Source organism: Triturus cristatus, chromosome 8 (assembly GCF_964204655.1).
Source record: "Triturus cristatus chromosome 8, aTriCri1.1, whole genome shotgun sequence".
Taxonomy (NCBI): Eukaryota; Metazoa; Chordata; class Amphibia; order Caudata; family Salamandridae; genus Triturus; species Triturus cristatus.
The window spans coordinates 552781635-552805916 of record NC_140591.1 but is presented as its reverse complement, the minus strand read 5'-3'; positions in this window follow the sequence as shown (position 1 = coordinate 552805916).

The window sequence follows — 24282 nt, the reverse complement described above, 5'->3', positions numbered from 1 at the left end:
AAAAACCATAGGTTTCACACACGTTATAGTTAGGAATTATCATTTACAAAACCTTGCAAATTCACTTAAAAAACCATAGGTTTCACACATGTTATAGTTAGCTGTACATTTCACTCGTAAAAAAACAATGAAATTCCACGTTATAGTTAGATCAGGTAACTATAACTTGCGCGACCGCAATCCACAATGTGTAATTTCAGATGTCATCATTGATGTCATGAGTGATGTCACTGACCATGTCATGAGTGATGTACTATGTGACGTCATCAGCAGTTTATTGTGGGCGCGCAAGTTATAGTTACCTGATCTAACTATAACGTGGAATTTCATTGTTTTTTTACGAGTGAAATGTACAGCTAACTATAACATGTGTGAAACCTATGGTTTTTTAAGTGAATTTGCAAGGTTTTGTAAATGATAATTCCTAACTATAACGTGTGTGAAACCTATGGTTTTTTCAGTGAATATATATATATATATATATGTGTGTATATATGTATGTATGTACATTACCTACTGGCGGTTATAGTTAGGACCTATTATCCATAGGAAATCCGCAACATTCTATTTGGAATAACTTTGGCACCGGTTGATGAATCTTCGCGAAGATTTCAAAACTGGTGGGGCGCTCCATTCCGCTCCTATCCTGAAAGTCTCGGGGTGATTCGTCAAGCGGGGCAAAGAAAAAAGGGGGTCCCAAAATGTGTTTTCCCCATGCAATTTTCCATAGGAACCTTTAATCGCAGCTACAGCCCGAACTGCTGAACGGAATTACACCACATTTGGTAAAAGGGTGCCCCTTGGTTCAGAGTTGTGCCTTTTGGTTAAAAGGTATACATCCGTTCAGTAGTTCCTGAGAAAATCAAAAGTAAAATCACATATATATCTGGTCGGAGCCTACCCACACATCTCATCGTGAGATCTGATTGGCTGTCAGCGCTTCATCCAAGAAGTGTTGGCAGCCATATTGGGACCAATATACATGATAGCACCTCATTAAAAAGCATTGCAGTTAATAGAAGGTTTTAAGACTTTAGTTACATTATAAATCATTTGTTGATGGTACCATACTCATTTTAGGAATTTTTCCATGTGAAAAAGCCTTCTGCTGGGATATCATGAATCATGTTTGAGAGAAAACTATTTTCTCATGCTTTTCCCATAGAGGTTTGGAAGGTGATCTATAAGCTAAACTGAGAGCATATTTTCTGTAAATTCACATTATCTTTCTCAGTCATGTGAGAATGAAGTCCGACATTCTCAGTAAAACATGTACATCCAACAAGGGCAGAGACTGTCAGTTGATTCCTTTGTGTTCTACTGCAGCTTCCCAGAGTGTTCTAAAGAACAACTAGAGCGCTAACTAAGGGTGGGTGACAATTTCCGTTCAGCTCGCAGAAATTGCGAAAATTCGACATATTCGCGTTCCGCGCAGAACGCGAAAATGTCGAAACTTCCGCGATCCGTGAGGGAACAGAAATTGTCACCTAGGCAGGTGTGCTTTCTCGGTTTCTCCCCTCTGTGCACCCATGAGTTTTTCTAGCGCAATCCCCGTGTAGTTCCTGACATCAGGAGGTTCCTTCTGTCTCGTCCTTATCTGCTGCTCTGATCGACTCTCTGGCCCTTTATAAACAAGAGGCATGTGAACTGCATGGAAGCCCCACCCGTTTGACACCGGCCCACACACCAGCGGTGTGCAACGTCTTCCCGCCCTTTCCCCCACTATGATGGACAGCTCATTCGAGGGGCCCGGCAGAGCAATCCCTGTGTAGTTCCTGACACCAGGAGGTTCCTTCTGTCTCGTCCTCATCTGCTGCTCTGATCGACTCTCTGGCCCTTTACAAACAAGAGGCATGTAAACTGCATGGAAGCCCCGCCCGTTTGGCACCGGCCCACACACCAGCGGTGTGCAACGTCTTCCCGCCCTTTCCCCCACTATGATGGACAGCTCTCTCGAGGGACCCCGGCGCCCGTCGGCGCTGTGGCAATGTTACAGACACACATGGTCGCTGTAGACAACTCTTCTGGCCCTTTACGCAGCTGTAGTGTAGGAAAAGCACTATACATTTACACAACAACGTAGCACTTACTGATTAGCCAGTAGAAAGTACTTAAGTCGAGTAGAGGTATTGCACACAACGGTGGCATCTTCTAGGGTAAATAATTTATGCAGACAGGGCAGGATTCATTCTGGCACAATGCTCCTGTCACAAAAATTAAACCCCAACAGGAAGCACTTGTAGTTGACCTTCAACTCGGGCACATGCTTTATTTATATCTGTAAGTCTTACAGATATAAATAAAGCAGGTGCCCGAGTTGGAGGTCTAATTCAGTAATGCATTAATCAGCACACAAAAATCTCCGCGATCACACAAGATTTTTTGCCGTTTCGTGATATTTTGCGAAAGGCACTTTCGCAAATTCTGCCCACCCTTAGCGCTAACAGTCCTACTTCTGACAAACGGATTGCACACCTGAAGCCATCTTGATTGGAATAAAGTGGTAACTCTTAAAACATTTAATTAAAAAGGAACAAAATGAGGGGGTTCATTTTGCCATAGAAATTATGATTAGTGCTGCAGAAAGAAAAATTAGGGCACATTTTGACTTCTCAAATCCTCTTCTATTTCATTAACAAATTCTGACAGGCAGACTGAAACATGCACTTTGAATACCAGCAGCAGACTTCCCTGGTGAGCAGTAGCTTTACTACAGTGATCTAATGAGCAACTAGAGTGCTAACATTCAGAAATTATGGCAAATGTGTGACACATCTGAATGCCTTCTTGATGGAACCAAAGTAAAAAACTGAAAGTATTTCCTACTGAGGAGACCGGAGTAAATGAGGAAATTACGAAAATTCAAAACAAATAAGTCTCCCAAGATGGTCACCAGCGACAAAATAGCCCAAATGTAGCACAAATATCACCCAGATGTAGCCCAAGTATAGCCCAATGACAGAATGTCCCAGAGTGTTCTTAAGAACAACTAGAGCGCTCAGTGTCTTACTTATGACAAAAGTATGGCATACCTGAAACAATCTTGATTGGAATAAACTGGTAACACTTAACATTTAATTTAAAAAGGAACTCAATGAGGGGGTTCATTTTGCCATAGAAATTATGATTAGTGCTGAAGAAAGAAAAATTAGGGCACATTTTGAGTGACTTCTCAAATCCTCTTCTATTTCATTAAAACAAATTCTGGCATGCACACTGAAACATGCACTTTTAATACCAGCAGCAGACTTCCGTGGTGAGCAGTAGCTTTACTACAGTGATCTAATGAGCAACTAGAGTGCTAACATTCAAAATTTATGGCAAATGTGTGACATATCTGAATACTTTCTTGATGGAATCAAAGTAAAAAACTGAAAGCATTTCCTACTGAGGAGACTGAAGTAAATGTGGAAATTAGGAAACTTCATAACAAATAAATCTCCCAAGATGGCCACCAGAGACAAAAAAGCCCAAATGCAGCTCAAATATCACCCAGATGTAGCCCACATGTAGCCCAATGACAGAAGTGTGCAAAACACTTTTATTTTTTGTGTTTTTGCAGTTGTATATAGTGCAGACTTGTCAGGTATTTACATGAGTGCTTTACATGAGCATTGGTTACATCACACAAGAACACATTTTTTTTGGTTGTAGACATGGGGATATTAAGTGATTTGACCAGAATCACAGAATGTCAAGCTGAAGCAGAAACTCCAACCTGGTTCCCCAGTTGCAAAGTCTGCAGCTCTGGAAGTAACACCACATCCTCTCCCCTATGTGCAACATTTAATCAAGTGGTCAACTGGATAAAAAAACATAAAGATAACAAATAATTTAAAAGTGCTTTGTTGCTATTTGAAAACTCAGAAAATATGTCCTCATTTTAGTTTTTTAGAGCACTAACCATAATTTTGATGCAAATAAGACCCTCTCATATATGTAATTTCTAAAGGAAATGCTCTAGGTATTATAGTTTTGATTACATAAAGATGACGTCAGGCGTTCCACACTTTTGTAATAAATATAAAATGTTATCTATCTACTTGTTCATTAGGATACTGTTGAGAGGCAGAGGCCAGGGGCACGGACTTTGAAAATTGAAGGCAGGTAGGAGGGTGCAGAGGCAACAATTTGACCACACTGGGCAGGCAGGAAGGGCAGTGGCAGCACAACAGACTATGGAGGGCAGTGGAAAGGGGGCAGGGGCAACAAACCAACAATACAGGACTGGCAAGAGAGGCTGTGGCAATATAATAGACCATTGTGGGCAGAAGGAAGAGGCAGTGGTAGTACAACCATACATGCCAACAGACCTGATTCAGCCAGGAAACATCCAATGGGGCAGATTTATATTTCCTGGCGCATCCCTGCAAATCAGCAGGGATGTGCCAGGAAAGATGCGTCACGCAAGTTTTTCTCTTGCGCCACCACAGATGCGCCGCATTTACAATGCAGCGCATCGTGGCGCAAGGATAAACAGATGCATGACGCATCTGATGGCGTAAGGGTAGCGCATTGCTGGAGTCGTGTCGCAAGCACGACGCAACTCCAGCAATGTTTAGGGGCTGCACATACCTTACATGCTGCGTCATGCCTTACGCCTGCTTCAAGCAGGCGCAAGGTTTTGACGCAGCAGCGTCGGAGAAGTGACTGAGTGAAATCTTGTAGATTTCACTGCATCACTTTTCCGAGGCTTTTTCCGCTGGAATGCCCACCCTGCATACATTAAACCTGACGCAGGTTTAATGTGGCGTAGGGCTTTACACCGTGACGCATCTCCATAGATGCGTCACGATGTAAATAGGGCGCAACGTGGCGCAGGGTTTACGCCGCCGCTGTGTCACAAAAGTGCCGCAACGGCGGCGTAAAAGTTCAAAATATTCGCAAGTATAGTACATTGGATCATGGAAGGCAGGCAGGAGGAATTGGGGTAGGGACATGGACTCGGATAACAGAGGACAGGAGGGACATGGAGAGGTGCACCAAACTGACCCTACAGGGCAGGCATCGGGGTTTGCACCACACAGGGCATGCGGGACGGGAGTGCAGCACAACAATCCATAGAAAGCAATAGGGAGGGGACAGGACCATGCACATGGACTACAGAGAACAGAGAGGAAAAAGGCAATGGTAGCTAGCTGACCATAACGGACAGACAGGAGAGAAAGCTGCAGCATAACAGACCATAAAGGGCAGGAGGGACGGATCAGGGGCATTACAATGGAACAGACAAGCCAGTAGGGAGGGAATATGGGTCTGCACATGGAAACAGAGGGCTGGGGGCAAGGGGGCAGGGCAGGAGCAGCAAGATGACCATGGAGGTCAGGCAGGATGGGCACTAGAAGGAAGACACACCATGGAGAGCAACAGTGAGACTATGATGGTATACACACAGACCATAGAGGGAAGGTGGGAGAGGGTCAGGGGCAGCTAGCTGACCACACAGGGAAGGTGGAAGGGGCAGTGGCAGCACAGAAGACCATGCATGGCAAGCGGGAGGGTTAGTGGCAGTACAATGGCTATTATGGGCAAGAAGGAGGGGGCATGCACAAAGGACCATGGAGGATAGAAGGGAGTGTCAGGACCTGGGCACAGACAAGAGAGTTCAGGGGAAGGGGCCTCACAACAGACCACGCGGGGCAGGCAGGAGGAGCAGATGCAGCACAACAGACCAGGGAGGGCAGAAGGGTGTGGCAGGAAAATGGACCATGGAGGACAGGAGGAAGGGGATAGGGGCATGGAATGTGGACAGGCAGGGTGGAGGTGGCAGGGACAGGTTACAGTCATCTGACAATGCTAGGCAGGTGGGAGGGGAGTGGCAGCTCAACAGAACACTCAGAGTAGATAGGAGTGGCAGGTCCATGGATCATGGTGGGCAAAAAGGATGGAGCGGGGGCATGCACAAAGACATCAGAGGGCAGGGGGAAGAAGAATAGGGGCAGCAAGCTAAGCACAGAGGCTAAGCAGGAGGTCAATGATGGGGCATAGAATTGGGCAATGGAGGGCAGGAGGAGTGGACTGGTACATCATGCTAAATGGAGGGCAGTGGCAGCACATCAGACCATGCGTGGCAGGAGGGAGGAGGCTAGTCCATGGTTTCAGACAATAGAGGATAGGGAGGAGGTGGATGGGGCAGCAAGCTAACTGTTCAGAGAAGGCGGGTATTAGGAACTTTATTGTTTTTAAAATGTGTTTGTGCAAACTACTTAAATACTCACTTTTATTCAGGAAGAAGAGGACGTTTGTGACTGTGACTCCGGGCTCACTTGGCAGAAACACCCCTTGACCCTCCACCCCCCATCGCAAAATGTAATCCCTGTGAAAAGGGTAGGTGAACGCAGTGTTATATAGAATATAGTCCTGAGAGCACGATTGAAAATGAAAACAAGATATAGTGTATGGTATAAACTATGCACCAAAAAGTGTGATATATGATGAACCGGGGCGTGAAATATAATATGCAATACATTGTGCGCAGTGACAGATTCATTGGAGCGCGAGATAGCACAGGCACTAGCACGTGCTATGCGATATGCACCTTGGAGTGTAATATGCACAGGGCAGTGTTGTGTAACCTAACTACTCTTTAAAGTTGTAATATAAAATATGTGCTGGGGAGTGTAACTTTGCATATGCACTGTGACAAAGATATGGATCCCAGATTGTAATATGTATGGTATAGCGCTGTGCGTTATAACATAGGCATCGAGGAAGGCACGTTAGATGGGGCAATATAACCCGTGCGAAGGCAAGTGTGGCATGACATATTCACGGGGTGGTGTGGGCTAGAGAGTATCATAGTATAAGCACTAGCTGGTGTGGCACTCGGCAGTCACTGTTGGGTATAACACAGCATTGGGCTCAGCCAGGAGCATGCTGTGACTCTCAAGTGATGTTTGTCTCCTTTCTAGAGAGTAAAATAAAAAGTATTACACATCCGGCGGTGGATGTGTGTTTTATTAACCGTGAGGGGGGTTTCTTGCATAGTTTTGGTCAAATTTTTGTCGAATCCCCTTTGAATGGCTTGGTGTGCGTGTGTATTAAATGTGCCCGTCAATAGCTACCCATGTTTGTATAAATAAACAACAAGGGTGTCTACTTGGAGAGTACCAACCGGCGGGGTCGCCGGGATTAGGCACGGTAGGGCGTCAGACATGTCAGAGCTTCACTAGCGGTGTAGAGACATTACACGTGGATTCATTGTATGCATAGTCACCTTTTAATGAATATCACGCAAATTGTCATGGTGATAGTACGTACGGTTTGTCCAGCATGTCCTAGGTGTTTCTATAAATATATAAAAAATAAAATAAAAAACAAAGGCCGGCCCCGGGTGATGGGGTCCCCAGGGCCATAAGTGGCCTGAGGAGGGGGGCAACGCAGCCCCTCTCCTAAAGAATAAAAAAATAAAATAAAAGGCCATGCCCCTGGGTTTGGGGTCCCCGGGGCGATTAAGGCCTCGGGAGGGGGGCCACGCAGCCCCCTTCCAAATTGTTTTTTTCTAAAAAAAAAATTAGGGGGCTTGCCCTGGGGGACGGGGTTCCCAGGGCCAATACATTAGAAAAAGAAGGGGGGCCACACAGCCCCCCTTCTTAAAAAAATAAATAAATGAAAGGCCGGCATGGCGCCAGAGGCCACGCCCCCTCCTTGCAGCACTCTGCAAACGCGCCCCCTAGCGAGTTGTAAGTTGGGGAATTAATTCCCCTTCAATAATGAGGGTCCCTGAGGGCCAACTAGCCCAACAGGTATCTCCAGTATGTGCAAGGGAGCTGCGTTGCAGACAGGTGTTCTGAGGCCACGCCCCTTTTTACACCTCTCTGCAACGCAGCTCTGTGGCACTTACTGGAGGTACCTAGTAGGCTAGTTTGACCCTAGGAACCCTTAGGATTCAAGGGGACTTAATCTCTCAATTTAGAATAGCAACAGGGTGCGTTTACACAGTGGTGAAGGGAGGGGACGGGGCCTGAGGTGACGTGTGCAAACACACCCTGTGGCGCGTTTTAAGTTGGGGAAATAATTCCCTTTCAATCCTGAGGGCCCCTGGGTGCTAACTAGCCCACCAGGTGCTTCCAGTAAGCGCCACTGCCCTGCTTTGCAGAGATGTGCTCCAGGCTGTGCCACTTTTTACACCTTTCTGCAACGCAGCTCACTGGCACTTACTGGAGGTACCTAGTGGGCTATTTGGACCCTAGGGACCCTCAGGATTCAAATGAACTTAATCTCCCAACTCAAAACAGCCACAGAGCGTGTTTACACAGTGGTGAAGGGAGGGGACGGGGCCTGAGGTGACGTGTGCAAACACGCCCTGTGGTGCGTTTTAAGTTGGGGAAATAATTCACCTTCAATCTTGAGGGACCCTGGGGGCCAACTACCCCACCAGGTGCTTCCAGTAAGCGCCACTGCACTGCGTTGCAGAGAGGTGGTCTAGGCCGTGCCCCTTCTTACATCTTTCTGCAACGCAGCTCTGTGGTGCTCACTGGAGGTACCCAGTGGGCTTGTTGGACCCTAGGGACCCTCAGGATTCAAGGGGACTTAATCTCCCAACTTAAAATGGCCACAGGGCGTGTTTACACAGTGGGGAAGGGAGGGGTTAGGTCCTGAGGTGACGTGTGCAAACACGCCCTGTGGCGCGTTTTAAGTTGTGGAAATAATTCACCTTCAATCCTGAGGGACCCTGGGGGCCAACTACCCCACCAGGTGCTTCCAGTAAGCGCCACTGCACTGCGTTGCAGAGAGGTGGTCTAGGCCGTGCCCCTTTTTACATCTTTCTGCAACGCAGCTCTGTGGTGCTTACTGGAGGTACCCAGTGGGCTAGTTGGACCCTAGGGACCCTCAGGATTCAAGGGGACTTAATCTCCCAACTTAAAATGGCCACAGGGCATGTTTACAGAGTGGGGAAGAAGGGGACGGGGCCTGAGGTGACGTGTGCAAACACGCACTGTGGCGCATTTTAAGAGGTAGTTTTAATCCCCCTGCCCTAATATATACTAGGGGCTTACAGAGGAGGTCATGCTAATCACAGGGGGACCCCAACGCATAGTGTTCCCTAGTGTATGTAGGTGTTTTCACTGTATTCTAAGTGTCTTTTAACATAGCACTGGCTCTAGGACTGGTTAGTCAGACTCAGTTACCACCAGTATCCGTCTGAAAAAGTTGAGGGTACAGGATGATTTTGCAACAAGGCTTCTTTCTGCGCTTCTGTTTGTTCTTTCTGCACGTTATCCTTCTTCCTGCACTTTTCTTCGTCTTTAAGGACTTCTGTTGCTTCTTTCTGCATTTCTTTTTTTTTTTCTGTGCGTTTTTTCTTCTTTCTTCACATGTCCTATCTCTGTAGGCATAGTTAGAAATTAGGATTTAAAAAACCTTTGAAATTCACTGAAAAAACCATAGGTTTCAGGCACGTTATAAATAGGAGTTGCCATTTAAAAAACCTTAGAAATTCACTGAAAAAACCATAGGTTTCAGGGGCGTTATAGTTAGCTGGACTTTTCACTCGTACAAAACCATTGAAATTCCCCCGTAATAGTTAGTTCAGCTAACTCTAACTCGCGTGCCCGTAATGCACTGCTGATGACGTCACATGTTACATCACTCATGACATGGTCAGTGACATCACTCATGACATCACTGATGACATCTCAAATGACATCACAGATGACATCACTGATGACATAATCCTTGTGATAGAGTGGCAGACCTCCTCTCACCCTAATATAACCTTTGATACACACATTCAAAAATATAAACTAAAATTTTCAATACAATGGACATACCAATACCAGTTACAACAACCTATTCAGTAATTCTAAGATCCACATACACATCCACTCATTCACCAACAGTCCTATACACTCACTCATACATGTACTCACTCATCATATGTACTCATACATACACCTATACATCCTGTTACACAACGCCACTCATCCATAGAGTTACTCACACACATAGTCACTTATGCTAATAAAGAACCAAACATCCATTTACTTGCATATACAGTTATACACATACCACCAAACTTACTTCTACAGAAACTTACACATACTTAGTCTTTTAAACAATCACTTATAGAAGCACATACTTATTTATACAGGAACTCTTCCAATCTCTCACTCTCACATATACTCACTTATATACACTAATAGTCACATATACTAGTTTAAAACATATGTAGTTACTCATAAAGACACTATTGAGATAGTCATTCACTCACTAACACACCCATACACACACTCGTCCACCCATACAGTCCTGCACACATGCTGTCTTCAACACATACAAACAGTGAGTCACTCATTCATGCTTCTATGCACTACGTAATACCTTCCACCGAACCATACAGACACTCAGACACTCATACTGATACTCAAAAAACCAACTAATAACCTATATAGACACTCATGTAGCTGCTCACCAACCGATGCATCCACTTATACACAAAGTGAGAGACTGATACAGATATTTACATATTTAAACATTACTCACTAAGCCATGTATTCACTAAGATACACTTAATCAGTCAGTTATGCAATCAATTTTTCAAAAAAAATCATCCATTTAGACACTCATATACCCATTTATTGTTCCATCGACCTTGAGATATACATATATAAAACATATTTAATTTTCAGAAAAACACACACATTCACTGGATGATGTCATCAGTGATGTCATTGGAGATGTCATTAGTGATGTCATGAGTGATGTCACTGACCATGTCATGAGTGATGTATTATGTGACGTCATCAGCAGTGCATTGCGGGCGCACGAGTTATAGTTAGCTGAACTAACTATAACGGGGGAATTTCAATGGTTTGGTATTCGTGAAAAGTCCAGCTAACTATAACGCCGCTGAAACCTATGATTTTCTCAGTGAATATATATATATATATATAAATATATTCACTGAAAAAAATAAAGGTTACCGGGACGTTATAGTTAGGCTCAGATTTCACTCGTACAAAACCAGTGAAATTCAGCAGTTATAGTTAGCTGAGCCAACTATAACTCACACCTGCACAATGCACTGCCTATGACCTCAAATATTGCATCACTCATGACATGGTCAGTGACATCACTGATGACATTCAGTGACTGTGAGTGTTTTTATGAGTGCTAATGGTATATACCAAGGTGTATTGCTGAATCAGTCTGTGTATGAGTACCTGAATGTACAATTCAGTGGGTATGTGACTGTCTGTATAAGTGAGTGATTTGGTGTCTTAGTGAATGTATGGGTGAGTAACTGGTTGTGTGAATGTTTGTATGAGTCTTTCAGCTTGTGTCTAAGTGGCTGTATGGGTGAGTGATTAGGAGTGTGAGTAGCTCTATGAGTGACAGAATCAGTGTGTGAGTGACTGAAGAGGTGTATGAGGAGCTATGTCAGTGGCTGTTCAATGAGTGAGTGGGTGTATGAGTGGCTGCATGGAGTGAGTGTGTGTATAAGTACTGGTATGGGTCTATGAATGGGTTTGTGAATGGTTATGTGGGAGTGTATGTATGAAAGGTTCTATGGGGGTGTGAGTGGGTGTGTTTGTGATTCTCTGGATGATGTCAAGAGTTATGTCATTTGAGATGTCATCAGTGATGTCACTAACCAAGTCATAAGTGATGTAATATATGAGGTCATAAGCAGTGCATTGCAGGGGCCAGATTTATAGTTAGCTTAGCTAAATATAACTGCTGAATTTCACTGACTGTACGAGTAAAATCTGAGCCTAACTATAACATCCCTGTAACCTTTACTGAGGTCACAAATACTGGACAAGTAAATCTCAGAACTGCTGGTAGTCAGCCCCTGCTTGTCCTCCTTTTGCCACTCTACTCATGGCCTTTAGACTAACCTGCTTTATGTAAGTGGGAAATGGATGTCGATCTGTGTATGTTATATTCTTCAGAGGAAGAAAACACACAGTTTAGACCTGAAATTCACATGTCTGACTTTTGTTCCCCAACTCTCTGGAATAACTCATAATCCCTGCTTTGTGACAGTGTTAATGATTAAAATTGCTTTTTTTAGCCTCAAGTATCCCCACTCCACAAAAAGGCGATTTTTGAAACGCTGCCCTTTGGACCCCAAAACCCACATATGTAGCCCCTTAAATATTTTCTTAAAATATACATATTGTGCTACAAACATTAGTCTTGTTTCAAAATAAGCTATTTTCTTTAAACACGATCTGCCCATATTTTATTTTTTATAGACCTTTTATTAGCATTTTGCAATATTAGGTATACATAACATTGCCAACATTTTGTGAGTGCATGCACGTTAGCAAGGTCAAAAGTACAGTGCGCTTTCACATCTTTACATTGTTTGTCAGTCTTATGCTCTACATCCATTCTTTGACTGATCCTAAGGCGATTAACATCATTGGCATCATGTCCCCAACCCAGATCCCTTAGTCACTAACATCTGACACTGAATCGACTCGTGGAGGTTCACAGATGTTTCCCCGATAAGTATTCCATTTTCCCCATATCCATGACCATTTCTGGGGGCATCTCCTGTGTACATAGACTGCTTTTTCAGCTATCATTGTGCAGTCCATATCACAGCACCATTGACGATAGTTGGGAATCAGCCTCATTCCCCAGTATTGGGCAGTATTTCGCTTCGCAATCATCATAGCTAGTGTCGCCCAATCCTGATCCCTATGAGTCAGATCTTTAGGCTCCCAGATATTTAGGAGACATCTCCTCTGCTCTAGCAGCACACTAGCTCCACTAACCTGCGAAATTGCTTGCATGATCAACCTCCAATATGTTGTGATCCCTGGGCATTCCCATAGTATGTAATAACATGTACCTGGCTGTCCACAATGTCTCAAGCAAAGCGGTGTGTCTGCCCGGCCCAGTCTGTGCATTAATTTACGTGTATAATATATACGATGGAGGATTTTCAATTGCACTAATTTTAGCTTAGAGGATATCGCTACCTCTCGTGGGAACGCTAGGGCGTCTTGCCAGTTTGTTTCGTCGAGTTCTCCAATGTTAACCCGCCAACGTTCCATGAGGGTTTCTGTGGGGTTTGGTTGGTTCTTTATAATTTTCCGATAGGTCTGGGAGATTGCTTTTTTAGTCATGTGATCTCTTAAAAACCTATCCTCTAACGGTGAGGCCTCTGGTAATTGCGTTCCCGGTGAAAGTACCCCCAGAAGTACATGCTTGATCTGCAGGTATCGAAATGTTTCTGATCGTGCAAGCCCATATGTCTCTTGAAGTTGTGAAAAAGTTAAAACCTCCCCCTTCTTCCTATCGTTGAGATACCTATGAGGTCCCACTGCCGATATCCCTTCATGTTACATAGTCTGCCTAGCTATTGAGTTGCCCAAAGCGGTGTGGCCTGTGTCAAGACCCCCTTCCATCCGAGCGCACGGAGTGCTGTGAACCAAATTCAGACAGTATGTGCCGTGAGACCCGTGAGAGTGTTCCCCTTTGATTTATTGTAATGTGTTCCTATGACCCCCTCAGTACCAAGGATGTACCTGTCCATGCAGAATGCTGGGTCTTCCTGGGAGTCATGTGGCCATTTATTTATGACAGTGAGCTGGGAGGCCCAATAGTATTTTTTTATGTTTGGGAGGGCGATTCCACTGTCATACCAGCCCTTCACCAGTTTGGTTTGTGCATGGCAATAAGGGTGGGCTTTTCATCCCAGATGAGATTGCTCACCTCGGTGTCAAACGCTTTCAAATACATGGGAGAACCGAGAATGGTGTATTTTGTAGGGCGTACAGGAATCTGGGGAGCGCCATCATTTTCCAAGAGAGCAGCCCTCGACAGCAGTGTCATCGGTAGCGAGCGCCAGTGCTTCACATCGCGGCGAAAACGACGCAGTGGCTCCATGAGGTTTTTTTCCCAGAAACTGCGAGGATTGGGGTGTGACATATAGGCCTAGGTATTGAAACCCTCAGCCGCGATCTGCATTTCACAGCCCCGTGGGAGCCGCGGTGGGGAAACATGTAACACATATAGTAGTGATTTCGTCCATTTAATGGGATACCCTGAGACTCTGCCTTATGCCGTGCAGATATCCAGAAGACAGTTAATAGGGCGTGCAGGTGATGCCATATATATTAACACATCATCCGCATATAGCAAAATGCGATCTTCCCAGTCCACTGTCTATTTCAGTCCACGAATGACCGGGTCTTGTCGTATCCACGCCGCCAGCGGTTCAAGCACCAGTGCAAATAGGAGCGGTGACCAGGGGCAACGCTGTCTTGTCCCTCTTCCCAAGCGGAAGTCGGCCAAAATGTGTCCATTCACCACCACGTGTGCCAGGGGCCCTATGTACAGCAACTGGACCCATGCACAGAATTTAGGTCCGAAACACAGGTATTTTAGGACAGCAAGAAGGAAGGGCCATTCTACTAAGTTAAACGCCATACGCGCATCTAAGGATAGAATAAATGCGTCCTCTGCAATTGTGGGAAAGCGTGTCATGACATTGCACAGTCGCCTTAAGTTAAGAGCCGTTTTGTGGCCCAGCATTAAACCTGACTGATTCGGGTGTATCAACGTTGTGAGGTAGGGTTGTAGTCTGGTAGCCAAGGCTTTAGTCATTTTTTGGCTTCCGCATTCATGAAGGCGATCGGCCTGTAGGACGTGCACTCCTGTGGTGGTTTGCCGGGCTTATGTATTACCACTATTGTCTCTAGACGTTGATCCCTTGGCAATTCCCTTCTTTCCAGGCTACCCTCATACATGTCAAACAAAGGGAACCAAAAAGGATCCTGATAAAGCCTACCTAGAAAAATATATATAGGTGCTCTATAAATTAATAGAGTCCTACACTAGAAAAAACACTTATTTTTCTAGAGTCCCCTCACTCACCTAGGGTTGCCCCAGGGTGACATGCTTCATCATAGGGGTCCTCCCAGGCATCTACTGTCTGGGGCGTGCTACAACTTAACGAAATACGCAGGAGCACTTTTATTTTTACTATGTGTAGTGATGTGTTGTGCTATGCTGTGTGGAGTGAAAAAGTGAAAATAAATCAATAAAAATTACCTGGATAGTGAGCCCTAATTTTATTCTGCTCCTATCCGGTAAATGTACATTAAAATGGGGCTAGTAATAGAGTACAGTAACGTTATGTGTGCCTGTCCCTGATTACTTGGTCGACATGTTTCGTGGTTACCCCAACCACTTCCTCAGGACCGTACAAGGACCAGCCTTGCATGTACCACTCCGTGTTTTTACAGACAAACAACTAATTTGTACTGTTTTTAAACCATTTGGTTTGTTAAATACATACGATTCCCATGATATCAGGATTTCTTAGATGTATTGGGTCGTAGTTTCTGTATGAAGATATAATGACATATAAGGATTAGTTACACACCCAAGTCCACAAATTGATGTGGACTAGGGATCTTAATAACTTTACATCTCTTTTACGTGTCAGAAAACTTTGGTATTTCTTAGAAAATAAAAGTGCATATTTAATAAGTGCTTTTAGTGAATAAAGTGAAAAAACACATAGACATATACACACATATATACAGAACACAAGGCTGCGGTAGGTTGCATCGATAAAACCTACTTTTATGGAGGTGTAATTCTACTCCATGGTGTTGCTGGGGCAGGGAGGCTCTAGACATCTAGGACATGATATAAGAATGTAAGTTAAGCGCAAGTGGATCTTCCTAATAGATGCGAGAGACTGAATCATAAAAATTTGTCATGGTATTTTGCTTTCTCTTCAACTTACTTGTCTAGAATGCACCGTCAGCTTTTAAATTTAGGCGCTCCCAGGAACACCGCATATTGTTGTGTCTCTATCGGTGCTCGCTTTTAAATGTTTCTACTGGCGGGAAAGTAGAAAACGATTCACAGGTGTGGACGCCCGAGTGGTTTTGAGCGCCATCTTTCAGTGGTGAATCGATATGTACTTCTTTATTATCAGGACAAAGTGAAGTTTGAATATTACCATCCAACTAAGAACATAGCATGTAGTTCTTAAAGACATGTTGTAGTGTGTTTCTTGATCATCACGGTTGTACTTAACCAAAAACCGAGTTTGTACTTGTCAGCCAAACACGAGTGAAAGGATGATAATTCATTCGAGTGGCTTTATAGGCGCCATCTTGGAGTGGTAAATGAATCATTCTTTTTAGTGGCTAGTAGCATCTAACACACGATAATATTCATAAAAATGAACTTCATTCCAGGCTGAGTTTTTACCTTGAATATTACTGGTAAAAGTGTTAGATACATAATTCTTGTGCTGACTAGGTAGAATGTGAGACAGCAAGTGCGGCGTGAGTTGGGTCACTGTTTTTTTATAAAATTCAATGGGAATAGCATTCAGGCCCAGTGCCTTACCGGTGTGCAGTGCACCTATTGCTAGAGTCAGTTCATCTGTGGTTAGGTCTGTCTCTAGTGCCTGAGTAGCAGTAGGTGACAGTGTAGGCATCCGGATGTCTTTGAGGAAAGCAAGATTTTCAGCTACTGTGGTTGTGGCTGCAGGTGTGTATACCATCTCATAGTGAGACGCTAACGCGTCAGCTATCTGTTGCGGATCTGTGGTGAGGGTTCCATCTGCTAGTCGTAGTTGTGCTACCCATCGGCTAGCCTTTTCTCGCCTATCTAGCCATGCTAAGAGTCTGCCCGTCTTGTCCCCGAACTCATAAATATTATGCAGTGTCATAGTGAGTTTAGTCTTGGCCAAATCTCATGCGTAAGTCTTGTATTCCTGTTGGGCCAGTTTTAGGTTGTGGGCCTTGGCGTCAGTGGTGTCAGATGCATGTATACTCTCAGCTTTACTTACCCCGTGTTCTAGGATCTCTAATTGTTGTTGCTGGTCCCGTTTAAGACAGGTAATAAATGAGGTTGCATGGCCCCGTATGACTGCTTTATATGCCTCCCAGAGAGTCGTTGGTGACGTAACTGATTGCGTGTTTTCCGTAAAGTAGTGCCCCGTGCCAGTGTGTAGTCATTTTCATATCTTGGGGTTTTTGAGATAGCCTGGGTATATTGGGAATGCAAGCCAACACCCTAGGATTTGAGACGTGTATCTAAGTAAAATAGGGGAATGGTCCAAAATACCCCTGGGAAGGTGCGTCACCTCTAGTACCCTCTCTAGACCCGTTGCAAGTGTAAAAATATAGTCTATTATTGAGTCTATTATTGAGAGGCTATTATGTACTCCCGGGTGGTAAGTGTATTTTCGCTCATGTGGAAACCTAGCACGCCAAACATTGACCATACCTAGAGCATCCATGAAGTCCGCTAATTTAAGATTCATTCCACCTGCAGTTCTGGGGGGTTGCCGGTCCATAGTAGCATCAGCCGTAGCATTAAAGTCTTCCCCTATGATTAAATCACCTTGTGGGAATGTTAATAAGAACTTATCCAGGGCTGCAAAAGCCGTCTGATGCAGTGCCGGTGGGATATACACTGTGACTAAATTGTATGATCGCCCCTCCCACTGGCCATATATCACTGCAAAACGCCCCTGATCATCTGTCCAGGACCCAGTAATGATAAGGGGATAACTCCCAACCCTCAGAAACCAGAAGTGAATTCATCCAAAGGCCTGTGGCATCTTAGCGTGTGGCATTAGTCGAAGAAAGGCGAAGATGTCGTCTCATTATGGGCCCCAGGCCCCAGAACAACAGTAGCACAGACACCGAGGACGTCAATACCTCACATGCAGCACTGCCATCCACATTTAGTCACACCTGTTAGGAGGCTGCCAGTCCATACGGGGGCACCGGGGAAGGGGGCCCCCCTGTAATTTATTTGGGGATGCTCCTCTCTGTCACTGCGGCCATAGCAGTTATGTCGCACCAGCAATTCATGCCCAGGTCTGCTCTCACCATCCGCTTTGCAGGCAGCCATTCCTTCTGGTAGGCAACGCGGGGCCGTGCACAGTCAGCGGCCGACACTGCAGTCTTCACCCGTGCGAGCACCGTTGTTGCATCGTGTAAATCCTTTCTGTGTCTCAAAGCCAGCCCACAGATGTCTCCTCGTCACTCGGTTGCCAGCTCACGTAAGCCCCCGGCTCCTGCACCCCACACAGCCCACGTCTCCTGAGCACGACGTTGGCAGCTCACTACTCACTGCCCAGGGTCCAGAGTCAGCACGATCGATGCAACGGCTGTTCCGCCGTTTCCCCCACCACTTTAACTCTGCCACACCACTGGATTAATGTCAGGATCAATGGGGATGTTTTGTTGATCGGGGGGCTTCCCTAGGCAGCGGCCATTTTCGCTGACTTCTTGCCATGCCCTCCACGATCTACCCATATTTAAAAGAAAAAAAACTGTTTCATTGTCGGTTAAAAACACAAATTTCCCAATAAAACTTGTTATTGTCATTAAATAACTCCTTATCCCCAAATTCCACCTGCCATTTATAGCAATTACATCTGTGTTATATATAGCTGACAAGTACTCAAATGAAACTTTTCCATACTAAGCTGTCCCTTGATCTTTGCATAAACTTGACTTGTTTCTTCACCTGGTTGCTCCTGCTTAATCACTCTTTAGAGGTTCACTAGCTATCTTGTTAACTGGAAATCTTTTTATAGTTTTTCTCTTTTTTCACTACAGCCAATGCTATTGCTGTACCCCTCATAGGAGGCCTGAAGTTATATTGGATTGTTGCAATGGATGGGAGCTCATCTGTGTGTATCTCAAAATCCTTGAGTGCTCTGGATGTTTTTGCTACTGTCCTGGTTCCCAGATCCAATCATACGTAGGTTGCAAGTACATGGCCCCTTCATCCTCCCCAACCACAGCTATTCGAGCACTGTGCATGAATTTTTGGAAATTAAAAAAATCTGCTGTCTGAATTTTCAAGCCTTAACTTATGTTGGTGATCAAACAATAGATTTACGTGTAGATTCGATGGACATGCATGGAAAAGGAACATTCTGATTACCCTAGATGCAAGTATCTTCAGGTCTTTTCACTTCAGGTCAATGAATAGTGGTTTAGTCTTCTTCCTAATAGCTTTTATGCTGGGGTTAGTAGGTGACTCAGTCTAGATCCAGGCCCACCATACCAACTACCTCTTTTGCTATGATTTAGTGTGGGCTGTAGGAAGTGATCTTCTGCTGTGTGTGCTGCATATAGGTAAAAAAGCCAGCGACAATGTTTTAATTTTGTTAAATGCCTAGAATGTCTGTATGCATGACTTCTGTTTCATACATAATTGATCTATTCCAAGTGAGTCTCTTAAAACAATATCATATTTATCTTAGTGCCTTGCGGTAGCTCCTACTTTATGCTATTTACCTGAAGAGTTTAGACTTTTTACATTTAGGGAGATTAGTCTGATAGTTGATCCATCATTAGAGCAAGTTCTCCCTCTCGCTAGTTGCATAAATAATTCTGCTGTCAGAATGTTATACCCCAAACAAATAACTCCTTAAAAATTACACAAAAACCAACACAGACATATATATACTTCTTTGCTGCTGTCATTGTTTTCCAATTTCAGGCACATGAGGCTAGCAGTAACTTGTATGGTGAGAAAACATATTCCATTACTAAGCTTGAATCTCCATTGGTTTTTATTCTCCTTTAAGTGTGGTGCTCCAGTCTCTCTTTTACATAAACTGACCTGTGCTAAAAGAGGCAACTTAGGGATATCTTCCAAGCTAGTTTCAATCTAGCCCTCTGCTTACATACTGTAAGGCATTTATAAGTAGTATTTGAAGGACTGATGGCCTTTAGTAGAGACATGAATCAGCTTTCATCTAGAATGTCACCTCATCGTCTTGGATTTGAGCACTTCTTGGCTCTGTCTGCTATTCCTTTGTTTGTCTGCTTTTTACTCTGTATACTTTGGAGTCTGACAAGCCATTTGAATCTTTGTTTTCAGCCATGCAAAACACAGCACATGCTAACTTACTTAGGTGAAAATTGTAAAGTACTTTCTGTCTTCCATTTAAAATGCATGTCTTCCGGAAATCTATACCTGATTTAGTGTTTCTTCATTTCTAGTAACACCAATGTTATAATCTTCATTTTAATGAGTGTGACTACAGGCAGGACCTGTTTCAGAATAACCTGAATGTTCCAGTGTAGAACTGGGCCAGCAGAGTGCCCCTCCTTATATAATGTGTTTCTTAGAGAAATAGAATGCTATTTTACCAAGTACATTTGATGGCAAACCAACCCTTTCAAAACCTTTTTTCCTTTTAGTGAGCATGTTCAACTCCAATTTGAAAATAATAATGTGCTCCTTTCAATATACCAGGAAATGTATTTATAGAGAGAACGTCTCCCTTTGTATTCTCATGTATATTGTGGATCAAGATATTTTCTGTCACAGAACTGTTTTTGAAGTCTTCACATTTCATCTATGCCTCCAGATGAGCTAGCTGATTCTCTTTAGATTCTAACTGGAGCAAACACAAAGCATAATAATTTTAATTTTAGTTGTCCCTACTAATGTCTACTTTTATATGAACCAGGCTGTCAATCTGGGACAATCATTGTTAGGGTGAATTACAAAAGTCACAAAATAAACCTTTGCTTAACTCTCTGGTAGCTTGACACAAAGCAGTCACACTTAACTTAAAGGCAATGTGTAAAGTATATATTCAATACTCAAACAGTAGTACAATTAAAGACAGCACAAAAGAAACACCCCCGACTGTTAGACATGGTAGCCTTAGGGTGGTCTCCCCCCAAATTTTTGCCTGCCTCCCATCATTTTTCTGCTGGTTTTAGGACTCTGCAAACATAACCCTGATAATCAGTGCTAAAGTGCTTGTGCTCTCGCTCCTAAACATGGTAATATTGGTTCATCCCCAATTGGCATATTTAATTTACTCATAAATTCCTAGTAAAGTGCACTACATGTGCCCAGCGCCTGTAATTTAAACACTAATGGTGGGTCTGAGGCACCGATTGTGCCACCCACATATGTAGCCTCTTAACCATGTCTCATGCCTGCCACTGGTAGCCTGTGTGTGCAGTTTTACTCTGCCATGTCGACCTGCCAAGTAAACCTTCTTGCCAGGCCTAAACCTTCCCTTTTTAAACATCTAAGTCCCCCTCAGGTAGGCCAACAGGACTGGGTGCATTGTATTTAAAAGTTAGAATATGTACTTTTAAACTTTACATGTCTTGGTAGTGAAAAGCTCCCAATTTTGTTTTCACTTTTGCAAATCCTATTTCTCCCATAGGAAAATATTGGGATTACCTAAGAAATTTTCTTTTGTGTAATTCCCAATTGTGAAGAGATAAACTTTTCAATGCTAGTGTCACTGAGCTCACAATTTAAAATCACAACTTATGGTGAAGTTGGATTTTAAATTCCAGTTTAGCAGATGGCTTATTAGACGTACATACTGGGTAAATGACTAATTTTCATAAATATCAAATTTGTTTCTTCTCTCTCTGACAACATATAGAATGCTGCCTGCTAGCATGACCACTGCTCTGTGCTGTGAGGCCAAGGATTGGATATCCTAGTAGTCTTCAATTGTAACATCTTTTTGAGCCACTAACAGGCACTGTGAGAAATGTGTAGCCTGAACTCCAGAGCTCTCTATCATGGCCCATAATAAAAACCTGGAAGTGACTGAGTTTAGAGTATGCACTAAAGAAGACTCTTGTGCTACATGAAAAAAGCACGAAAACACAACATCTTCAAAATGTCTAACACTCTTAGCGGATTTAAATTAAGTAAAATGTGAATTAGAAACAGGAAATAAATCACTGACATGGATTACCTTAATGTTTTTTTTTCTCCAGAAATTGATAACTGATTTTTGCGTTTGAAATTAGGCATATGGATATAGGGTCCAACGGGGATTAATTTTAATGTTTGTTTTTAATTACTCTTGGACCTGAGACCCAGAGTGACCCACAGAGGGACCCATCCCACTTAAAGCCTGCACAATGACAAGCGCCAGATGAAAACACAGTGCTGGGTATAAAGGCATATGGAGACCACAGGTTTTCCAAATCATAACACTGGTATTGCATGCATTTTGTGCCATGAGATATGTCAGGAAACAATGGAAACATGTTTGTGAATATTGTGTTTGGTTTCCCACAGAAGTGGCAGGTAATTTGTGTTTTAGATCCCACAATGTGCATTGCCACCTTGATATCTTAGTTTGCCAGTGTCTGGAAGTGTTGAGCAACTTGATAATTCCCAAATACTCTATTTGATTTGTGACTAATAGTTGGTGTTTTCTGAAATAACATAATATAGTTACAATTGTTCATAATGTACACAATCCAACATTGGGAAGTCTAATGTTTAATACCCGTAGTGTAGGTTGTTATAGCAAATACAATTGTAAATGCTCTTTTTGCTTTTGACTGGAGCTTTCTTAGTGTTCATACTCAGGAAGTCTGGCAGTCAGATCAAAACTTCCATTGGACTGCCCACTAGTGACTGAACCTGCCACCATATTACCTGCCTCTCAAAAAAGTCCCAATAATTTTCACAGTACTACTACCGACCCAGCCCATAGATAACCAAACCTAAAGGTCATCTTCACATACTGCTGTCTAACATCAAAAGTGTACCTGTTAAGCAGTCCTACTTTTTCAGGTAAGGATATAAAGATGATGGGATTTGCAGTTTCACTTTATCATAGGTAGGGATGTTCAACCCTTAATTACTAATTACAAATCTTGAATATCAACCACCCATAGTGTTGGAAATTACCCTTTTTGCAGGGTTCTCCCCAAATTGTTTGCTTTCTTTGGGACTGCTAATAAGTGCTAAAGTGCATATGCTTTCTTTTAAATTATTATCATGACTAGTTATCCATGATTGGCATATTTGATTTACTGGTGAGTCCCTAGTAAAGTGTATTGAGCATGCCAGGGCCTGTAAATCAAATGCTACTAGTGGGCTTGCAGCACTGGTTGTGCCACCCACATGAGTTGCTCTGTAATGTGTCTCAAACCTACCACTGAAGTGTCCGGGCGTGCAGTTTTAAACTGCCATGTCAACCTGGCAAGTGCACTCATATGTCAGGCCCAAACTTTTCCTTTTCTTACATGTAAGACACCCTTCAGGTAAGCCCAAGGTACCCCCTTTGGCAGAGTGCAGTGTATGTGAAAGGTAGGACACGTACTGTTGTGTGTGACATGTCCTGATAGTGACACTATTGAAAGGCTATCTGTCCCATAGGATAACGTGTGAGATACTTTGTAACATCTTACAAGTATAACTACTCATTGGGTCATGGTAGAGAAAGGAAGTTTAGGTTCTCTGAAGTCAGAATTTAATAAAACACCTTTCAGTAAAGATGGTTTTTAAATTGTGTGTTTAAAAATGCCACTTTTAGAAAGTACACTTGTAACAACAGGGGAACCCTACTCACAACGGAACCAGGGTAATGATTATATATGGAAGAACAATGGTTCCAGTGGATAATAAAAAGAGTGATTTAAGCAATATATACGCACAATGGCAATAGAATTGAAAAGGACCTTGTGATGTCAGAGAACAAAATGAAATCTCTACACAGTTGAATCAATACTGTATTTTATACAAAGCAGTAAATGGTATATACACTTCTTTTAAATCCCAAACGTAAACATTTTTTATGTATTGTGTCCCCAAGTGAAAATTGGAACCAAAAAGTGACTGTACAAACCAATAATGCTTTTTAGAAAAGTGGGTTTCCAGAAATAAGAAAAGACAGAACGACCATGTCAATACAATTTTTTTTAACAGTTTACGTATGCAATGATACAGGCTGAATTGCGGTCTGTTCTATATGCTTGTCGACGGCGTTTCGACCCTCCTGTGAATGCGGGGTCTCTTCAGGACTAAGGATGCTTGGACATCTGGATGTGAAAGGCGCAGCCTAAGTGAAGTGCCTTCGTGAGAAGTGAAATAAAGAACTCATGTGAGGACCCAGCCGGGTTCTCACGTGATGGGCGGCCGGCTCTCACACCAAGTCTCTCTCCGGTTATCACACCAAGAGCGCATTGCACACTCATTTTTCTGCAGCATATTCAGGTCGCTGCATCGACACGGAGATTGGTCTTTAACTCCATTCATTGTGATACTATGTCATGCCACACCCCTGAACGCCGAGATGAGATAAGGGGAATCCATTTGCTACGGCTGTAGCAACACATTTGAGGAGCCGCTTCAGCCCTGTTTTTCCTATCTAAAGAGCCGGCCGCCCATCACGTGAGAACCTGGCTGGGTCCTCACGTGAGTTCTTTATTTCACTTCTCATGAAGGCACTTCAATTAGGCTGCGCCTTTCACATCCAGATGTCCCAGCATCCTTAGTCCTGAAGAGACCCCGCATTCACAGGAGTCAAGACTGATTTGC